The following is a 24,875-nucleotide window of genomic DNA, read 5'->3' on the forward strand; positions in this document are numbered from 1 at the left end:
CCCACACATATTATATACTCATTACTGTACTCACACATATTATATACTCATTACTGTACCCACACACATATTATATACTCATTTACTGTACCCATACATATTATATACTCATTACTGTACCCACACATATTATATACTCATTACTGTACCCACACATATTATATACTCATTACTGTACTCACACATATTATATACTCATTACTGTACCCACACACATATTATATACTCATTTACTGTACTCACACATATTATATACTCATTACTGTACCCACACATATTATATACTCATTACTGTACTCACACATATTATATACTCATTACTGTACCCACACATATTATATACTCATTACTGTACTCACACATATTATATACTCATTACTGTACCCACACATATTATATACTCATTACTGTACCCACACATATTATATACTCATTACTGTACTCACACATATTATATACTCATTACTGTACCCACACATATTATATACTCATTACTGTACCCACACATATTATATACTCATTACTGTACTCACACATATTATATACTCATTACTGTACCCACACACATATTATATACTCATTTACTGTACTCACACATATTATATACTCATTACTGTACCCACACATATTATATACTCATTACTGTACCCACACATATTATATACTCATTACTGTACTCACACATATTATATACTCATTACTGTACCCACACATATTATATACTCATTACTGTACCCACACATATTATATACTCATTACTGTACTCACACATATTATATACTCATTACTGTACCCACACATATTATATACTCATTACTGTACCCACACACATATTATATACTCATTTACTGTACCCACACATATTATATACTCATTACTGTACCCACACATATTATATACTCATTACTGTACCCACACATATTATATACTCATTACTGTACTCACACATATTATATACTCATTACTGTACTCACACATATTATATACTCATTACTGTACCCACACATATTATATACTCATTACTGTACTCACACATATTATATACTCATTACTGTACCCACACACATATTATATACTCATTACTGTACCCACACATATTATATACTCATTACTGTACCCACACATATTATATACTCATTACTGTACTCACACATATTATATACTCATTACTGTACCCACAAATATTATATACTCATTACTGTACCCACACATATTATATACTCATTACTGTACTCACACATATTATATACTCATTACTGTACCCACACACATATTATATACTCATTTACTGTACTCACACATATTATATACTCATTACTGTACCCACACATATTATATACTCATTACTGTACCCACACATATTATATACTCATTACTGTACCCACACATATTATATACTCATTACTGTACCCACACACATATTATATACTCATTTACTGTACCCACACATATTATATACTCATTACTGTACCCACACATATTATATACTCATTACTGTACCCACACATATTATATACTCATTACTGTACTCACACATATTATATACTCATTACTGTACTCACACATATTATATACTCATTACTGTACCCACACATATTATATACTCATTACTGTACTCACACATATTATATACTCATTACTGTACCCACACACATATTATATACTCATTACTGTACCCACACATATTATATACTCATTACTGTACCCACACATATTATATACTCATTTACTGTACTCACACATATTATATACTCATTACTGTACCCACACATATTATATACTCATTACTGTACCCACACATATTATATACTCATTACTGTACTCACACATATTATATACTCATTACTGTACCCACACACATATTATATACTCATTTACTGTACTCACACATATTATATACTCATTACTGTACCCACACATATTATATACTCATTACTGTACTCACACATATTATATACTCATTACTGTACCCACACATATTATATACTCATTACTGTACTCACACATATTATATACTCATTACTGTACCCACACATATTATATACTCATTACTGTACCCACACATATTATATACTCATTACTGTACTCACACATATTATATACTCATTACTGTACCCACACATATTATATACTCATTACTGTACCCACACATATTATATACTCATTACTGTACTCACACATATTATATACTCATTACTGTACCCACACACATATTATATACTCATTTACTGTACTCACACATATTATATACTCATTACTGTACCCACACATATTATATACTCATTACTGTACCCACACATATTATATACTCATTACTGTACTCACACATATTATATACTCATTACTGTACCCACACATATTATATACTCATTACTGTACCCACACATTATATACTCATTACTGTACTCACACATATTATATACTCATTACTGTACCCACACATATTATATACTCATTACTGTACCCACACATATTATATACTCATTACTGTACTCACACATATTATATACTCATTACTGTACCCACACATATTATATACTCATTACTGTACTCACACATATTATATACTCAGTGCTGTACTCACACATATTATATACTTATTACTGTACTCACACATATTATATACTCATTACTGTACCCACACATATTATATACTCATTACTGTACTCACACATATTATATACTCATTACTGTACCCACACATATTATATACTCATTACTGTACTCACACATATTATATACTCATTACTGTACCCACACACATATTATATACTCATTTACTGTACTCACACATATTATATACTCATTACTGTACCCACACATATTATATACTCATTACTGTACCCACACATATTATATACTCATTACTGTACCCACACACATATTATATACTCATTTACTGTACCCACACATATTATATACTCATTACTGTACCCACACATATTATATACTCATTACTGTACCCACACATATTATATACTCATTACTGTACTCACACATATTATATACTCATTACTGTACTCACACATATTATATACTCATTACTGTACTCACACATATTATATACTCATTACTGTACTCACACATATTATATACTCATTACTGTACTCACACATATTATATACTCATTACTGTACCCACACATATTATATACTCATTACTGTACTCACACATATTATATACTCATTACTGTACTCACACATATTATATACTCAGTACTGTACTCACACTTATTATATACTCAGTACTGTACCCACACATATTATATACTCATTACTGTACTCACACATATTATATACTCAGTACTGTACTCACACTTATTATATACTCATTACTGTACCCACACATATTATATACTCATTACTGTACCCACACATATTATATACTCATTACTGTACTCACACATATTATATACTCATTACTGTACCCACACATATTATATACTCATTACTGTACTCACACATATTATATACTCAGTGCTGTACTCACACATATTATATACTTATTACTGTACTCACACATATTATATACTCATTACTGTACCCACACATATTATATACTCATTACTGTACTCACACATATTATATACTCATTACTGTACCCACACATATTATATACTCATTACTGTACTCACACATATTATATACTCAGTACTGTACTCACACTTATTATATACTCAGTACTGTACTCACACTTATTATATACTCAGTACTGTACCCACACATATTATATACTCATTACTGTACTCACACATATTATATACTCAGTACTGTACTCACACTTATTATATACTCAGTACTGTACTCACACTTATTATATACTCAGTACTGTACCCACACATATTATATACTCATTACTGTACTCACACATATTATATACTCATTACTGTACCCACACATATTATATACTCATTACTGTACTCACACATATTATATACTCATTACTGTACCCACACATATTATATACCGTTTATATACTCATTTACTGTACTCACACATATTATATACTCATTACTGTACTCACACATATTATATACTCAGTACTGTACCCACACATATTATATACTCAGTACTGTACCCACACATATTATATACTCATTACTGTACTCACACATATTATATACTCAGTACTGTACCCACACATATTATATACTCATTACTGTACCCACACATATTATATACTCATTTACTGTACTCACACATATTATATACTCATTTACTGTACCCACACATATTATATACTCATTTACTGTACTCACACTTATTATATACTCAGTACTGTACTCACACTTATTATATACTCAGTACTGTACCCACACATATTATATACTCATTACTGTACTCACACTTATTATATACTCATTTACTGTACCCACACATATTATATAATCATTACTGTACCCACACATATTATATACTCATTACTGTACTCACACATATTATATACTCATTTACTGTACCCACACATATTATATACTCATTACTGTACCCACACATATTATATAATCATTACTGTACCCACACATATTATATACTCATTACTGTACTCACACATATTATATACTCAGTACTGTACCCACACATATTATATACTCATTACTGTACTCACACATATTATATACTCATTACTGTACTCACACTTATTATATACTCATTTACTGTACCCACACATATTATATAATCATTACTGTACCCACACATATTATATACTCATTTACTGTACCCACACATATTATATACTCAGTACTGTACCCACACATATTATATAATCATTACTGTACCCACACATATTATATACTCATTACTGTACTCACACATATTATATACTCAGTACTGTACCCACACATATTATATACTCATTACTGTACTCACACATATTATATACTCATTACTGTACTCACACTTATTATATACTCATTACTGTACCCACACATATTATATACTCATTACTGTACTCACACATATTATATACTCATTACTGTACTCACACTTATTATATACTCATTACTGTACCCACACATATTATATACTCATTACTGTACTCACACTTATTATATACTCATTTACTGTACCCACACATATTATATAATCATTACTGTACCCACACATATTATATACTCATTTACTGTACCCACACATATTATATACTCAGTGCTGTACTCACACATATTATATACTCATTACTGTACTCACACATATTATATACTCATTACTGTACCCACACATATTATATACTCATTACTGTACTCACACATATTATATACTCATTACTGTACCCACACATATTATATACTCATTACTGTACTCACACATATTATATACTCAGTACTGTACTCACACTTATTATATACTCAGTACTGTACCCACACATATTATTATACTCATTACTGTACTCACACATATTATATACTCAGTACTGTACTCACACTTATTATATACTCAGTACTGTACTCACACTTATTATATACTCATTACTGTACCCACACATATTATATACTCATTACTGTACTCACACATATTATATACTCATTACTGTACCCACACATATTATATACTCATTACTGTACTCACACATATTATATACTCATTACTGTACCCACACATATTATATACTCATTACTGTACTCACACATATTATATACTCAGTGCTGTACTCACACATATTATATACTTATTACTGTACTCACACATATTATATACTCATTACTGTACCCACACATATTATATACTCATTACTGTACTCACACATATTATATACTCATTACTGTACCCACACATATTATATACTCATTACTGTACTCACACATATTATATACTCAGTACTGTACTCACACTTATTATATACTCAGTACTGTACTCACACTTATTATATACTCAGTACTGTACCCACACATATTATATACTCATTACTGTACTCACACATATTATATACTCAGTACTGTACTCACACTTATTATATACTCAGTACTGTACTCACACTTATTATATACTCAGTACTGTACCCACACATATTATATACTCATTACTGTACTCACACATATTATATACTCATTACTGTACCCACACATATTATATACTCATTACTGTACTCACACATATTATATACTCATTACTGTACCCACACATATTATATACCGTTTATATACTCATTTACTGTACTCACACATATTATATACTCATTACTGTACCCACACATATTATATACTCATTACTGTACTCACACATATTATATACTCATTACTGTACCCACACATATTATATACTCAGTACTGTACCCACACATATTATATACTCATTACTGTACTCACACATATTATATACTCAGTACTGTACCCACACATATTATATACTCATTACTGTACCCACACATATTATATACTCATTTACTGTACTCACACATATTATATACTCATTTACTGTACCCACACATATTATATACTCATTTACTGTACTCACACTTATTATATACTCAGTACTGTACTCACACTTATTATATACTCAGTACTGTACCCACACATATTATATACTCATTACTGTACTCACACTTATTATATACTCATTTACTGTACCCACACATATTATATAATCATTACTGTACCCACACATATTATATACTCATTTACTGTACCCACACATATTATATACTCAGTACTGTACCCACACATATTATATAATCATTACTGTACCCACACATATTATATACTCAGTACTGTACCCACACATATTATATACTCATTACTGTACCCACACATATTATATACTCATTTACTGTACCCACACATATTATATACTCATTACTGTACTCACACATATTATATACTCATTACTGTACCCACACATATTATATACTCATTACTGTACTCACACATATTATATACTCAGTACTGTACCCACACATATTATATACTCATTCCTGTACTCACACATATTATATACTCATTACTGTACTCACACTTATTATATACTCATTACTGTACCCACACATATTATATACTCATTACTGTACTCACACATATTATATACTCATTACTGTACCCACACATATTATATACTCATTACTGTACTCACACATATTATATACTCATTACTGTACCCACACATATTATATACTCATTACTGTACTCACACATATTATTTACTCATTTACTGTACCCACACATATTATATACTCATTACTGTACTCACACATATTATATACTCATTACTGTACTCACACTTATTATATACTCAGTACTGTACCCACACATATTATATAATCATTACTGTACCCACACATATTATATACTCAGTACTGTACCCACACATATTATATACTCATTACTGTACCCACACATATTATATACTCATTACTGTACTCACACATATTATATACTCATTACTGTACTCACACTTATTATATACTCATTACTGTACTCACACATATTATATACTCAGTACTGTACCCACACATATTATATACTCATTACTGTACCCACACATATTATATACTCATTACTGTACTCACACATATTATATACTCATTACTGTACCCACACATATTATATACTGTTTATATACTCAGTACTGTACTCACACATATTATATACTCATTACTGTACTCACACTTATTATATACTCATTACTGTACTCACACATATTATATACTCATTACTGTACCCACACATATTATATACTCATTACTGTACTCACACATATTATTTACTCATTTACTGTACCCACACATATTATATAATCATTACTGTACTCACACATATTATATACTCATTACTGTACTCACACATATTATTTACTCATTTACTGTACCCACACATATTATATACTCATTACTGTACTCACACATATTATATACTCATTACTGTACTCACACTTATTATATACTCATTACTGTACTCACACTTATTATATACTCAGTACTGTACCCACACATATTATATACTCATTACTGTACTCACACTTATTATATACTCATTACTGTACCCACACATATTATATACTCATTACTGTACTCACACATATTATATACTCAGTACTGTACTCACACATATTATATACTCATTACTGTACTCACACATATTATATACTCAGTACTGTACCCACACATATTATATACTCATTACTGTACTCACACATATTATATACTCATTACTGTACTCACACTTATTATATACTCATTACTGTACCCACACACATATTATATACTCAGTACTGTACCCACACATATTATATACTCATACTCATTACTGTACCCACACACATATTATATACTCAGTACTGTACTCACACATATTATATACTCATTACTGTACCCACACATATTATATACTCATTACTGTACTCACACTTATTATATAATCATTACTATACCCACACATATTATATACTCATTACTGTACTCACACTTATTATATACTCATTACTGTACCCACACACATATTATATACTCAGTACTGTACCCACACATATTATATACTCATTACTGTACCCACACATATTATATACTCATTACTGTACTCACACATATTATATACTCAGTACTGTACTCACACATATTATATACTCATTACTGTACCCACACATATTATATACTCATTACTGTACTCACACATATTATATACTCATTACTGTACTCACACATATTATATACTCAGTACTGTACCCACACATATTATATACTCATTACTGTACTCACACATATTATATACTCAGTACTGTACCCACACATATTATATACTCATTACTGTACTCACACATATTATATACTCAGTACTGTACCCACACATATTATATACTCATTACTGTACTCACACATATTATATACTCAGTACTGTACCCACACATATTATATACTCATTACTGTACTCACACATATTATATACTCAGTACTGTACCCACACATATTATATACTCATTACTGTACTCACACATATTATATACTCAGTACTGTACCCACACATATTATATACTCATTACTGTACTCACACATATTATATACTCATTACTGTACCCACACATATTATATACTCATTACTGTACTCACACATATTATATACTCATTACTGTACCCACACATATTATATACTCATTACTGTACTCACACATATTATATACTCATTACTGTACCCACACATATTATATACTCATTACTGTACTCACACATATTATATACTCATTACTGTACCCACACATATTATATACTCATTACTGTACCCACACATATTATATACTCATTACTGTACTCACACATATTATATACTCATTACTGTTCCCATACATATTATATACTCATTACTGTTCCCATACATATTATATACTCATTACTGTACCCACACATATTATATACTCATTACTGTACTCACACATATTATATACTGTTTATATACTCATTACTGTACTCACACATATTATATACTGTTTATATACTCATTACTGTACCCACACATATTATATACCGTTTATATACTCATTTACTGTACCCACACATATTATATACCGTTTATATACTCATTTACTGTACCCACACATATTATATACCGTTTATATACTCATTACTGTACCCACACATATTATATACCGTTTATATACTCATTTACTGTACCCACACATATTATATACCGTTTATATACTCATTACTGTACCCACACGTATTATTTACTCATTACTGTACTCACACATATTATATACTCATTACTGTACTCACACATATTATATACTCATTTACTGTACTCACACATATTATATACTCATTTACTGTACCCACACATATTATATACTCATTACTGTACTCACACATATTATATACTCATTACTGTACCCATACATATTATATACTCATTACTGTACCCACACATATTATATACTCATTACTGTACCCATACATATTATATACTCATTACTGTACCCACACATATTATATACTCATTACTGTACTCACACATATTATATACTCATTACTGTACCCACACATATTATATACTCATTACTGTACTCACACATATTATATACTCATTACTGTACCCACACATATTATATACTCATTACTGTACCCACACATATTATATACTCATTACTGTACTCACACATATTATATACTCATTACTGTACCCACACATATTATATACTCATTACTGTACTCACACATATTATATACTCATTACTGTACCCACACATATTATATACTCATTACTGTACTCACACATATTATATACTCATTACTGTACCCACACATATTATATACTCATTACTGTACCCACACATATTATATACTCATTACTGTACTCACACATATTATATACTCATTACTGTACTCACACATATTATATACTCATTACTGTTCCCATACATATTATATACTCATTACTGTACCCACACATATTATATACTCATTACTGTACCCACACATATTATATACTGTTTATATACTCATTACTGTACCCACACATATTATATACCGTTTATATACTCATTTACTGTACCCACACATATTATATACCATTTATATACTCATTTACTGTACCCACACATATTATATACCGTTTATATACTCATTACTGTACCCACACATATTATATACCGTTTATATACTCATTTACTGTACCCACACATATTATATACCGTTTATATACTCATTACTGTACCCACACATATTATTTACTCATTACTGTACTCACACATATTATATACTCATTACTGTACTCACACATATTATATACTCATTTACTGTACCCACACATATTATATACTCATTACTGTACTCACACATATTATATACTCATTACTGTACCCACACACATATTATATACTCATTACTGTACCCACACATATTATATACTCATTTACTGTACCCACACATATTATATACTCATTACTGTACCCACACACATATTATATACTCATTACTGTACCCACACATATTATATACTCATTTACTGTACCCACACATATTATATACTCATTACTGTACTCACACACATATTATATACTCATTACTGTACTCACACATATTATATATTCATTACTGTACTCACACATATTATATACTCATTACTGTACCCACACATATTATATACTCAGTACTGTACCCACACGTATTATTTACTCATTACTGTACCCACACATATTATATACTCAGTACTGTACCCACATGTATTATTTACTCATTACTGTACCCACACATATTATTTATTCATTACTGTACTCACACATATTATATACTCATTTACTGTACCCACACATATTATATACTCATTACTGTACTCACACATATTATATACTCATTACTGTACCCACACATATTATATACTCATTACTGTACTCACACATATTATATACTCAGTACTGTACCCACACATATTATATACTCATTACTGTACTCACACATATTATATACTCATTACTGTACTCACACTTATTATATACTCATTACTGTACCCACACATATTATATACTCATTACTGTACTCACACATATTATATACTCATTACTGTACCCACACATATTATATACTCATTACTGTACTCACACATATTATATACTCATTACTGTACTCACACATTATATACTCAGTACTGTACCCACACATATTATATACTCATTTACTGTACCCACACACATATTATATACTCAGTACTGTACCCACACATATTATATACTCATTACTGTACCCATACATATTATATACTCATTACTGTACTCACACATATTATATACTCATTACTGTACCCACACATATTATATACTCATACTCATTACTGTACTCACACATATTATATACTCATTACTGTACTCACACATATTATATACTCATTACTGTACCCACACATATTATATACTCATTACTGTACTCACACTTATTATATACTCATTACTGTACCCACACACATATTATATACTCAGTACTGTACCCACACATATTATATACTCATTACTGTACTCACACATATTATATACTCAGTACTGTACCCACACATATTATATACTCATTACTGTACCCACACATATTATATACTCATTTACTGTACTCACACATATTATATACTCATTTACTGTACTCACACATATTATATACTCATTACTGTACCCACACATATTATATACTCATTTACTGTACTCACACATATTATATACTCAGTACTGTACCCACACATATTATATACTCATTTACTGTACTCACACATATTATATACTCAGTACTGTACCCACACATATTATATACTCATTACTGTACCCACACATATTATATACTCAGTACTGTACCCACACATATTATATACTCATTTACTGTACTCACACATATTATATACTCAGTACTGTACCCACACATATTATATACTCATTACTGTACCCACACATATTATATACTCATTTACTGTACTCACACATATTATATACTCATTACTGTACCCACACATATTATATACTCATTACTGTACTCACACATATTATATACTCATTACTGTACCCACACATATTATATACTCATTTACTGTACTCACACATATTATATACTCATTTACTGTACCCACACATATTATATACTCATTTACTGTACTCACACATATTATATACTCATTACTGTACCCACACATATTATATACTCATTTACTGTACCCACACATATTATATACTCATTACTGTACCCACACATATTATATACTAATTACTGTACCCACACATATTATATACTCATTACTGTACCCACACATATTATTTACTCATTACTGTACCCACACATATTATATACTGTTTATATACTCATTACTGTACCCACACATATTATTTACTCATTACTGTACCTACACATATTATATACCGTTTTTCTCGCCATAAGATTGACTTTCTACAGATACCATTCTTTTCATCATATCATATAATTTTTACTAAATATTTTTATAAATTATGATTAAACATATTAAAAACCACACTTTTTTTTTTTACTTTTACCCCTAAAATCTGTTACGCATCTACAACCCCCGAGAAAACAACATGGCAAAACAGTTTCTGCATTTTGTCCTGAGTTTTGAAATACCCAATTTTTAATTTTTACGATTAACCTTTTTCTCCTTCAGTGACCTTTTAACCCCAACCCTCCCCCTAGATCTACCACTAAGCCTAGATCTAACCCTCCCCCTAGATCTACCACTAAGCCTAGATCTAACCCTAACCCTAGATCTAACCCTCCCCCTAGATCTACCACTAAGCCTAGATCTAACCCTAACCCTAGATCTAACCCTCTCCCTAGATCTAACCCTCCCCCTAGATCTACCACTAAGCCTAGATCTAACCCTAACCCTAGATCTAACCCTCCCCCTAGATCTAACCCTCCCCCTAGATCTACCACTAACCCTAGATCTAACCCTAACCCTAGATCTAACCCTCTCCCTAGATCTAACCCTCCCCCTAGATCTACCACTAAGCCTAGATCTAACCCTAACCCTAGATCTAACCCTCTCCCTAGATCTAACCCTCCCCCTAGATCTACCACTAAGCCTAGATCTAACCCTAACCCTAGATCTAAATCTCTCCCTAGATCTAACCCTCCCCCTAGATCTACCACTAAGCCTAGATCTAACCCTCCCCCTAGATCTACCACTAAGCCTAGATCTAACCCTAACCCTAGATCTAACCCTCTCCCTAGATCTAACCCTCCCCCTAGATCTACCACTAACCCTAGATCTAACCCTAACCCTAGATCTAACCCTCCCCCTAGATCTAACCCTCCCCCTAGATCTACCACTAAGCCTAGATCTAACCCTACATAACTATTTTTTTTATTATTTTTACTATTTAATTTTTTTTCATCTGTTACAGCTGCGGTCCTTAAGGTGATAAAGGGATAGTAAATTCAAAATTTAACTTGCATGATTCAGATAGAACCTGTCATTTTAAGACACTTATAAATTCACATCTATTTTTAAATGTGCTTTGTTCTCTTGTTATCCCTTGCGGAAAGAGAATACGCACATATTCAACACTAGTGGGAGCTAGCTGCTGATTTTTGCCTGCACACATTTGTCTTTTGCGATTGGATGACTATGGCTCCGTTCGGGCAGCGCTCCAAGCAAACTGGGACTCGCTTGCAGCGTTTTCCTCACATTTGCAAATGAGATGCCTGGTGTTTTTGAATGCTCTGATGACGTAAGTCCCAGCGCTTCCATCATGCTGGAAAAGTTGTCACTTTTCAGAGCAAGCTCAGACGCTTGGCAACATGGCAGCCTCCACACACGTTTTGCTGTGGAGGCTGCCATGTTTTTATACGCAGCAGAGGAGGGACAGGTGAGGCGGATAAGTCTGACAGCAGCATTTAGTACAGGGCAAATTGGAGATAGGTTAAGTAAGCCCTGTACTAAATGCTGCTGTCAGGCTTATCCGGTGTTATGCTGAGAATTGTTTCCCCAGTGTCTCTGGTTTCCCCTGCCTCTCGGCAAACATCGGAACTCTGACCCACCTCCATTCAGCTGCTCTCAGCTCAGCACCTGTAGTATTATTAGCTGAATGGGGCAGGATAAGCTACAGGGGCTGAGCTGAGAGCAGCTGAATGAAGGTGGGTCAGAGTTCCGATGTTTGCCGAGAGGCAGGGGAAACCATTCTTGAACAACGGTGTTGTGTAAACAGCTTAAGTAAAAATAATCCTCCACTAATAAAGAGAGACACAATTTTAACATTTTTACAGTCAGCTACAAGGGAGCTTATTTAAAAACGTTCATTATTGTGCAGCAGATCCCTTTGCGCATGCAATCGTTTTCTCTAAGCTCCCTTGCTTGTGACGTCACCTAGTGCCACGTCATTGCTGGAAGTGAAGCGCCTCCACTAGCTCCTGAGCGCTGCCCGAACGCGGCCTATATGTGTTCATCTTGCTGCCAGTAGTGCAATGTTGTTCCTTCAGCAAAGGATAATAAGAGAACGAAGCAGATTTTATAATGGAAGTAAATTGGAAACTGCATGTTCTTTCTGATTTATAAAAGTTTGTTTTTGACTTGAGTGTCCCTTAAATTATTTTTTATTTATTATGAAAATAACAGTTTTGATTCTGACTAAGTTTCCTCCCATTAAAGATCTACACATTGCTATACAATGGGTTGTCAAAAATGAGGCACTGTTCTGTGGGCGCATAACCATGACAAGTTATGGGTCAATGAATGAAGATGACCGCCAGAAGCCCATAGATAACGTGATGCAAAGAGAAGAACCAGAAGCAAGGGAGCCATTCATCTTTGTATTTCAGCACAGAGAAGATATGGAGTTGTTTTTTCAGGCATGTCTTGACCAACAGGGCCTCCAAGTTAATGCCATGTTCAACAAATGACTGATGGACAAGGGGTGGTGGTGTGTTTCTGTTTAAATTAGTGATAATAATAAAAAAATAAGATAATTAACACCATTTCTGAGTCATTGCTTTAATAACACACTACCACAAGTATGAAGGTACAAGATAATTATAGGTAACAGTATATATATATATATATATATATATAGCAGTAGCCTATTGTTTCATCTGCTTTCATAGTATCAGGTTAGGGTTATAAGTTCAAATGGTTTCTGACCTTGATTGAACACGATTCTCCAGAGCTCCGGGGAACAGCAAGAAAGCACACAAGCACAGAGAGTGTTTCTCACTAGTTCCGTTTACTGTAAGTATACACAGCAGTTATATAGCAGTCTCGCATCATGAGGCTACAGGAAATGCAGTTAGAGGAGTAACATAAAATGTCCATATATGTCTATCTAAGAAACATGTTAAAGGAAGTTGTGGGTGTTGTTTGCTGTATTACAGACAATCATATGAGTTTCAAAATGCCCTCATGTGTCGGTTACAAGTCACCCCACTAACAAAATATACCCATCAACACACAGACACATAAAACACACAAAGACATAGAGACACACACACACACCCTCACTGAGACATCCAGAGAAAACAGACATACACTCTCAGAGAGACACCCACAGAAACTGCACATACATACACACACCCTCACAGAGACAACCAAAGAAAACACACAGACATACTCACACACCCTCAGAGAGACATCCACAGAAAACGCAGACATACATACATACACACACCCACCCTCAAAGAGACATCCACATTAAAAAAAAAAAGTCATACACATCCACCCTCACAGAGGCATCAAGAGGAAATACACAAAGACATACATACACACACCCTCACAGGGACACAAATAGAAAAAGCACGACATACGCACACACCCTCACAGACATACACAGAAAATGCACAAAGACATATACACCCACTCTCACAGAGAGACCAACAAAAACAACAACAACAAAACAGTGTGTGACATGCATGATAAAAAAATTGCAGAAATTAAGAGATCACTTTTTAAACAATCAGATTTGCAAATGTGCAAACAAAAATTAAACTCTATGAATTCAAAATTGTAGATTAATGTTATCGGTAGATGGTTAGATGAAGAAAAGTACTTTTAAAAGGTTGACATATGTTTGTGTTTTTCCCCCAAACAAGAGCAACACTTCAGTTATGGTGTAAACATGTTCCCATCTGTCAGCTGTACTTATGGATTTTGAAAATGCTGTACTCTATATGGTCTTGGTGGAACCATAAGCCGTGGCACTAGGTCTCATACCATTAGATATGGTTAAATGCATGATTTAGGCTCGTTTGTATGTATTTCAAAATTAAGTCAGCTGTATTGTAAACTGAACAGTGTTAAAGGGACATTATACACTCATTTTTTCTTTGCATAAATGTTTTGTAGATAATCTATTTATATAGCCCATAAAGTTTTTTTTTTTTAATTAATGTATAGTTTTGCTTATTTTTAAATAACATTGCTCTGATTTTCAGACTCCTAACCAAGCCCCAAAGTTTTATGTGAATACGCTCGACTACCTACTCCAGCTTGCTCCTGTTTGTGTAAAAGGTCTTTTCATATGCAAAAGAAGGGGGAGGGGGGGAGGGTCTTATTTGCCACTTGCAGTGGGCTTTCCAGCTACCTTTTCAACAGAGGTAAACTGACAGCTTCTAAGTAAGTTTTTAAACAGTTTTATACTGAATTTTTATATCAGTATCTGTGCATATTATTCTTTATAGTAGTGTCTATTACATGCAGTTATATGAAAATGAGTGTATACTGTCCCTTTAAGTTAACCTGTATCATTTGAAACACTGAGAAATCTTAGTTTGAAAGTATAACTTTTTATGCATATGTAAAAATCATAGATAAAATGCCTCCTTGCATCTGTAAAGTCCTTGCATAAAGGGGCAGTAAACTGAAATGTAGTTAAAATGTATATATTACAAAAAAAATATCTTTCAAAAGGGCAACTACCATTTGTGTATTAAGGAGGAAACCTTTATGCATGGCTTTAAATATAGAATTTCTACAGCATTGTCAAATAATCATAAATACACTGCTGCAGATTGCTAAAAAAATAAATGTTTTTTATGGACCCCTGGCCCCACCATACTACTACCACACTGAAGTTACAATCCAAAATTGCACAAAGAAATAAAAAAAATGACTATGTAAGTCCTACCTCCTCTGCAAATGAAAGTGCTCTGCCATCTGACTCAGACACACACTGTACAAACTTAAAGGGCTACTGGACCCACATTTTTTCTTTCATGATTCAGATAGAGCATGCAATTTTAAGCAGCTTTATAATTTATTCCTATTATAATTTTTTATTCGTTCTCTTGCTATCTTTATTTGAAAAGTTAGGAATGAAAGCTTTGGAGCATGACTATTTTTTGTTCAGTACCCTGGATAGAGCTTGCTAATAGGTGCCTGCATTTAGCCATCCAATAAGCAAGTGTAACCCAGGTTCTCAAACTAACATGGGCCGGCTCAAACGCTTTTATTTCTTCTTTTTCAGATAAATATAGGAAGAGAACGAAGAAAATTTGATAATAGAAGTAAATTAAAAAGCTGCTTAAAATTGCACGCTCTATCTGAATCTAGAATGGAAAAAAATTGTGTTTAGTATCCATTTAAGTGCCAAGTCTGTCTCACTACGCATAGTGGTTTAGTGCACACTCAAAAATCCTCTCAAATGCTAATGCTTTACTCATTTTAATAAAATTGACCACACTCAGTAGCACTCTGCTGTAGTACCCTCTGGTGGCTGCCAAAATTGTTTAAAGAAAATAATAGTTGTTCTTGCCTCATGGGGAACCCTGGCCCATTTGGCCCCTGACAGGAGTCGCCCCTGTAACCCCCTGATGGCACCCAGGTGTGATTTACGGAGATGATGTATTTATAACTTACAATAATCATTACTTTTGCTTATACTTTTGCCCTAACAGAACATAAGTTAATGTAAAGAATGTGCTTATTTAACCTTATTAATAGCAATCAGCATAAACCACTGTCAATGAACATTAAGAACAGGAAAGCAAAATATTTAGTTTTCTGAATTATTGTGTCTATTGATTGTTACGTTAAAGTCCATTTAAAAAAAAAAATATTGAGTGGAGGTCAAATGTTTCCTATCTTGAGTGGAGCTCCAGTTTAGCACAAGTTTGTTTGCCATATAAAGCGTTGGTTCAGGCTTAGAACATATATCCACACAGAAATGAGTGCCGCAAATAATTTTAAACATTTTTAAATACAAGTTACTTTTAAAAAAAGGTAAAATATATTCAGTGGCAAGGTTGGCACAAGTTTGTTTGCCATATAAAGCATTGGGTCAGGCTTAGAACTTAAAAATATGAAGTGGTTCATGCCCTGTATATATGCACACAGAAATGAGTGACTCATCGGATTTCAACCCTTTTTAAATACCAGTTACTTATTCAGAAAAGGTAAAATATATGAAGTGGCCAGGTTGGCACCAGAAAATTGCTATAAAAAGCATTGGGCACGGCTGAAAATATGTATATTCTATGAAGATGTTCATGCCGAGTATATATCATCACAGAAATAAGTGACCAAAAGGGTTTTAACACTTAAAATACCAGTTACTTATTCAGAAAAGGTCAAATATATGAAGTGGCAAGGTTGGCACCAGATTGTTTGATATAAAAAGCATTGTGACAGGCTGAAAACATGTATATCCTATAGAGAGGCTTATGCCATGTATATAAGCACACATTAATGAGCGTTCCAAAGGATTTTAAGAGTTTTTAAATACCAATTACTTATTTAGAAAAGGTAAAATATATGAAATGGCAAGGTTGCCTGCAATTTTTTTGCTCTAAAAAGCATTGGGCCAGGTTGATAACATGTCTATTCTATAATGGGGTTCATGCCCTGTATATATCCACGCATAAATTAGTGGGCCAAATGATTTTAACCCTTTTTAAATACCTTTACTTGATAAGATAAAATATATGAAGTTGCAAAGTTGGCATCAGATTGTTTGCATTGGGCCATGCTGAAAATATTTGTCTATTCTATGATGAAGTTCATGCCGAGTATTTATCATCACAGAAATGAGTGACCCAAAAGGATTTTAACGCTTTTAAAATAACTGTTTATTATTCATAAAAGGTAAAATATATGAAGTAGCAAGGTTGTCACCAATGTTTTCCATAAAGAGCGTTGGGCAAGTCTGATAACGTGTCTGTCCTATGATGGGGTTCATGCCGTGTATATATCCACAAATAAATAAGTGGCTCAAAGGATTTTAACTCTTTTTAAAATAACAGTTACTTTTTGAAAACATAACCAAATTTGTTCCACATTTGTTATCTGTTTATTGCAATACTAGCGTTAAAGTCCGTGTAGACGGTCAAAAATGTGTCCAACTTACTAACCACTCCCTTATTTACCCACCTCTCCCTCCAAGAACCTTTGCCTACCATCTGACCCCCCCATCCACTCAGATCTCCTCTCTCTTATCCCCCCTCCCTCTTTCACCCTCCCTGCCACTTTCAACATCTAATTTTCTGCAGCGCAGAGATACCACCCGCTCCCGTCTATATCTATCACCAATCCCTCTATCTCTATCACTATCCATATATCCCTCTATCCCTCTATTGCTGTGTCCATCTATCCCTATCCATCTATCCCTCTATCTCTATTCCTCTATCTCTATCCCTATCTCCCTATACCTATATCCATTTATCTCTATCCATCTATCACTATCCTTCTATCCCTATCTTAACATATTTTTTTTATGCAGCGCAGTGGTCCCAGCCTCTCCAGCCCCTCCAGCGATGGGGCTCCCACCTGTCTCCTTCCTTACCCTCCCACGCCACCGATTGGCACCACCGCTGCACAACACAGAAAGGGACACAGATTGCAGAAATGCCTCAAATATTGAGGCATAGTGCATTACCATTTTCTAAGCAACCATTGCAGAGAGGGCCAGTGATGGTGCCGTTCGTTGGTGGCATGCGAAGGATAGGAGGGAGGCAGGTGGGTGGCCCATCACTGGAGGTAGGAGGAAGAAGGCGGTAGGGTGTGTGAGAGGGGCAGGAGCGGGTGGGAACGCTTATACTACGGAAAAAGTTGGAAGCTGGAAGGAGGGAGAGGGGGATAATAGATTAGTAAAATAAACTGGGAGAGGGTAGAGTGGTAGGGGAATGAGGGTGGTTAAATACACTACAGATTTTATTTTATATATCTACTGTATATAAAAAAAATAAAAGCAAATAAATATTAGCTACTGGCAGACAGCTGAAAGTACATAACATGTACGCTAAAAGGTAGAAGGGGGGGGGGGTTAGAGAGCTGTTTGGGGGGGGGGGGGTCTGAACAAAGGAGATCCCAGAGAAGCATTTACAACCATTTGTGCTATAATTGCACAAGCTGTTTGTTCAGTGATAAACCCAAAGTATGTGAAAAAGTAAAACATTTTTTTATTTGATCGCATTTGGCGGTGAAATGGTAGCATGAAATATAGCAAAATGGGCCTAGATCAATACTTTGGGTTGTCTACTACACTAAAGTGAAAATTAAACGTACAAGCTCCCTACAAGCTAATGAATTAACACCTTCACTGCTGGGCATAATACAAGTGTGGTGCGCAGCAGCATTTAGTGGCCTTCTAATTACCAAAAAGCAATCCCAAAGCCATAAATGTCTGCTATTTCTGAACAAAGGGGATCCCAGAGAAGCATTTACAACCATTTGTGCCATAATTGCATAAGCTGTTTGTAAATAATTTCTGTGAGAAACCTAAAATTTGTGAAAAAGTGAACATTTTTTTTGTATTTTATGCATTTGGCGGTGAAATTAAATATACCAAGATGGGCCTAGATCAATACTTTGGGTTGTCTACTACACTACACTTAAGCTAAAATTAACTCTAAAAGCTCCCTACATGCCCCCTAATTAACCCCTTCACTGCTGGGCATAAAACACATGTGGTGCGCAGTGGCATTTAGCAGCCTTCTAATTACCAAAAAGCAATGCCAAAGCCATATAAGTCTGCTATTTCTGAACAAAGGGGATCCCAGAGAAGCATTTACAACCATTTATGCCATAATTGCATAAGTTGTTTGTAAATAATTTCTGTGAGAAAAATAAATTTTGTGAAAAAATAAACATTTTTTTTTTATTTGATCGCATTTGGCGGTAAAATGGTGGCATGAAATATACCAAAATAGGCCTAGATCAATACTTTGGGATGTCTTCTAAAAAAAAAATATATATACATGTCAAGGGATATTCAGGGATTCCTGACAGATATCAGGGTTCCAATGTAACTAGCGCTCATTTTGAAAAAAAGTGGTTTGGAAATAGCAAAGTGCTACTTGTATTTATTGCCCTATAACTTGCAAAAAAAAGCAAAGAACGTGTAAACATTGGGTATTTCTAAACTCAGGACAAAATTTAGAAACTATTTAGCATGGGTGTTTTTTTGGTGGTTGTAGGTATGTAACAGATTTTTGGGGTCAAAGTAAGAAAAAGTGTGTTTTTTTCATTTTTTCCTCATATTTTATTAAAAAAAATATAGTAAATTATAAGATATGATGAAAATAATGGTATCTTTAGAAAGTCCATTTAGTGGCGAGAAAAACGGTATATAATATGTGTGGGTACAGTAAATGAGTAAGAGGAAAATATAGCCCTGGTCCTTAACCCCTTAACGACCGAGGACGTGCAGGGTACATCCTCAGAAAAAAGGCAGTTAAAGCCTGAGAACGTACCCTGCACGTCCTCGGTGTGGAAAGCAGCTGGAAGCGATCCTGCTCGCTTCCAGCTGCTTTCCGGTTATTGCAGTGATGCCTCGATATGGAGGCATCCTGCAATAACCTTTCACGGCCATCCGATGCAGAGAGAGACACTCTGTGGCCCTCTCTGCACCGGACATCGATGGCCGGTATCGTTGGTGGGTGGGAGCCGGTGTGGGAGGTGGGTGGCGGCCATCGATGGCCCTGGTCATGTGGAGGGGGGCGGGATCGTGGGGGCGCGCGCACGTGCACGAGGGGGCGGGGGTGGGCGCGTGCACGGGGAGGGAGCGGGTGGGAACCGCTACACTACGGAAAAAATGTGTCCCAAAACAATAAAAGTGGGACAAAATTTAAATAAATAAAAAAGCCCTTAGGTGTGATTTAGGTGGTGGGGGTTGGTTCGTGGGGGGTGGGCAATTGAGCTACACTACAGAATTTTTTTTTAACAAAAATAAACATTTGATTGTTCAAAATGGGTACTGGCAGACAGCTGCCAGTACCCAAGATGGCCCCCAATAAGGCTGAGAGGGAGGCTTAGAGAGCTGTTTTGGGGGGGATCAGGGAGGTTGGGGGTTAAGGGGGGGGGGATCCTAAACACAGCATATGTAAATATGCTTTTTTTTTTTCCTTAAAAAAAAAAAAAAAAAAAAAAAAAAACTTTTATTTTAGTACTGGCAGACTTTCTGCCAGTACTTAAGATGGCGGGGACAATTGTGGGGTGGGGGAGAGAAGGGAGCTGTTTGGGAGGGATCAGTGGGTGGGATGTGTCAGGTGGGAGGCTGATCTCTACACTAAAGCTAAAATTAACCCTGCAAGCTCCCTACAAACTACCTAATTAACCCCTTCACTGCTAGCCATAATACACGTGTGATGCGCAGCAGCATTTAGCGACTTTCTAATTACCATAAAGCAACGCCAAAGTCATATATGTCTGCTATTTCTGAACAAAGGGCATCCCAGAGAAGCATTTACAACCATTTGTGCCATAATTGCACAAGCTGTTTGTAAATAATTTCAGTGAGAAACCTAAAATTGTGAAAAAATTAACGTTTTTTTTTACTTTGATCGCATTTGGCGGTGAAATGGTGGCATGAAATATACCAAAATGGGCCTAGATCAATACTTGGGGTTGTCTACTACACTACACTAAAGCTAAAATTAACCCTAGAAGCTCCCTACATGCTCCCTAATTAACCCCTTCAATGCTGGGCATAATACACGTATTGTGCGCAGTGGCATTTAGCAGCCTTCTAATTACCAAAAAGCAAAGCCAAAGTCATATATGTCTGCTATTTCTGAACAAAGGGGATCCCAGAGAAGCATTTACAACCATTTATGCTATAATTGCACAAGTTGTTTGTAAATAATTTCAGTGAGAAACCTAAAGTTTGTGAAAAAGTGAACAATTTTTTTTATTTGATTGCATTTGGTGGTGAAATGGTGGCATGAAATATACCAAAATGGGCCTAGATCAATACTTTGGGATGTCTTCTAAAAAAATATATGCATGTCAATAGATATTCAGGGATTCCTGACAGATATCAGTGTTCTAATGTAACTAGCGCTAATTTTGAAAAAAAGTGGTTTGGAAATAGCAAAGTGCTACTTGTATTTATGGCCCTATAACTTGCAAAAAAAGCAAAGAAGATGTAAACATTGGGTATTTCTAAACTCAGGACAAAATTTAGAAACTATTTAGCATGGGTGTTTATTGGTGGTTGTAGATGTGTAACAGATTTTGGGGGTCAAAGTTAGAAAAAGTGTGTTTTTTTCCATTTTTCCTTCATATTTTATAATGTTTTTTATAGTAAATTATAAGATATGATGAAAATAATGGTATCTTTAGAAAGTCCATTTAATGACGAGAAAAACGGTATATAATATGTGTGGGTACAGTAAATGAGTATATAAACAGTATATAATATGTGTGTGTACAGTAAATGAGTATATAAACGGTATATAATATGTGTGGGTACAGTAAATGAGTATATAAACAGTATATAATATATGTGGGTACAGTAAATGAGTATATAAACAGTATATAATATGTGTGGGTACAGTAAATGAGTATATAAACAGTATATAATATGTGTGGGTACAGTAAATGAGTAAGAGGAAAATAACAGCTAAACACAAACACTGCAAAAATGTAAAAATAGCCTTGGTCCCAAACGGACAGAAAATGGAAAAGTGCTGCGGTCATTAAGGGGTTAAAGGGACATGAAACCCAAATTTTTTATTTCATGATTTAGAAAGAGCATGCAATTTTAAACAACTTTCTAATTTACTTCTATTATCTAATTTGCTTCACTTTCTTGGTATACTTTGCTGAAAAGCATATCTAGATAGGCTCAGTAACTGCTGATTGGTTGCTGCACATTGATGCCTCCTGTTATTGGCTCACCCATGTGCATTGCTATGTCTTCAACAAAAGATATCTGAAGAATGAAGCAAATTAGATAATAAAAGTAAATAGGAGTGTTGTTTAAAATTGTATTCTCTACTTGAATCCTGAAATAAAATTGTTGGGTTTAGTGTCCCTTTAAGGGTAAGAAAATGTAACAATGATCTGGTCACAAAGGGGTTAATGTTCATTCACAGTGGTTACCCTATAAATCACAATCTGCATAAAACACTGTGAATGAACAAGAACGTTACAAAATGTTTCGTTTTTCATAATCATTGTCACAGTCTATAGCTTGTTTGTTACATTAAAGTTGATTAAAAAAAAAAAAAAAAAAAAGCTTTGAGTGGAGGTCACATGCTTCCTGTCT

General features: G+C 34.0%; 1 protein-coding gene across 1 annotated transcript in view; it reads left to right on the forward strand.

The window, feature by feature from the left end:
* Window positions 1–24,875, forward strand: part of INO80B (INO80 complex subunit B) — a 66,585-nt gene that overhangs the window by 11,218 nt on the left and 30,492 nt on the right. The window lies entirely within an intron of this gene.

This window comes from Bombina bombina, chromosome 2 (assembly GCF_027579735.1).
Source record: "Bombina bombina isolate aBomBom1 chromosome 2, aBomBom1.pri, whole genome shotgun sequence".
Classification (NCBI taxonomy): Eukaryota; Metazoa; Chordata; class Amphibia; order Anura; family Bombinatoridae; genus Bombina; species Bombina bombina.